Consider the following 1694-nt stretch of genomic DNA (forward strand, 5'->3'; position numbering starts at 1 on the left):
CACACACACACAGGTAAGAAGTAACACAAAAACACCTGCGGATATTTGTTTAATTAAGAACCTACAATTCCTTACAATATTAAAGAAAAAAATAATCTTGTATTCTTTTTCTCATTGCCTTGTGGAGTCTCATCTTCCCAGCTACTACTTACGTCTTCCTCCTTCTCCTCTCTCTACTGTACTGCCCAAAGGTGCCATCTAAATAAATAGGACTTAAATCTAGTGCCACACATCGAAGAGGAGCTGGAAAATAAGTACCTACCCATAATAATAACAACGATAATAATAGCGGGACTTATTTTCCAGATGGCATGTTGGGAAATGTTTCTTTTGGTGTCATGTCAGTGCGTCACGTAACCTGAGAGAGAGAGAGAGAGAGAGAGAGAGAGAGAGAGAGAGAGAGAGAGAGAGAGAGAGAGAGAGAGAGAGAGAGAGAGAGAGAGAGAGAGAGAGAGACCCCAGCAACACCTCATATAAACCCACAGATTACATAAAACAAGCCAAGGACAGTAAGTAGCCGTCGCCTTAAGAAGACTCGACAAACTGTACATTCTACCTGTATAATGGCCCGCCCACCTACCAACACCTTTACCTTAGAACAGGAGAAAAGATAATAAAAAATGACCGTCTCCCTTTCTGTCTCGTTTCCCGTCTCTCTTTCTGTCTTGCTTCGAAATCCAACTATATGATTTAGAAAAGGCTCCTCTCACTCTTAAATTGATTCTTTTTTAGCTTACAAAGAAAACGTGTGTCTCTCAAAACTGATTCCCTCGACTCCTTCACTAACTTGAGATGATTTTGTTCTTTAACCCCTTCAGCACCAGGACGCGTTTCCATATTCATTCTGCTTACTATTTGGTGATTTCATACAGCTTCAAAAATTCATGTGGGGGATTAAAATAGTGAAGACTTTGGACCATTAATCTTGTGACCTCTATAGACCCTTCCTAATGTATACAAAACCGTCTAATCATATCCAAAATTTAATACAGCTTCAAAAATTCATGTTGGGGATTAAAAATAGTGAAGACTTTGGACCATTAATCTTGTGACCTCTATGGACCCTTCCTAATGTATACAAAACCGTCTAATCACACCTAAAACTCAAGGTAAAAAATGCGTTCCAGTGCTGAAGGGGTGAAGACTCTTTAGCTTAGAAATTAAAATAAAGACTGCTTCCCAAACTCAGCTATAACTTGGACCGTCATTAGGCGAATTTTTTTTACTTGGTACATATACGAGTATAATTTCAATGTAGATAAATAATTTAAATGTAGATATATAATTTCAATGTAGATGGATAATTTTAATGTAGATAGATAATTTCAATGTAAATAATTTTAATGTAGATAGATAATTTCAATGTACATAGATAATTTCAATGTAGATAGATAATTTCAAAGCACAGTATCTATTTTTTTTACTGGATTCCGAAACACGTCATTGAAGGCAGGCAAGGAATGTTATCTTCAGAGAGCGGCTTTGTAGTAATCTCAGTGTACGATTATTCTCAGCTAGAGTACGATGTTTTTGAGGATGGCAATCGTTCCTGCTTCCTTTCATACTCGGTGAAGAATAGGTTGTCTGAGTACGATAATTATTTGCTAAGGTAAGAAACATGTAACTGTGAACTCTGACAAGGAATTTCTGTAACTTTGTAATAATTTCGATGTATAAAGAAAAACGTGATATTA

The sequence above is a fragment of the Portunus trituberculatus genome, chromosome 36 (genome assembly GCF_017591435.1).
Source record: "Portunus trituberculatus isolate SZX2019 chromosome 36, ASM1759143v1, whole genome shotgun sequence".
Classification (NCBI taxonomy): Eukaryota; Metazoa; Arthropoda; class Malacostraca; order Decapoda; family Portunidae; genus Portunus; species Portunus trituberculatus.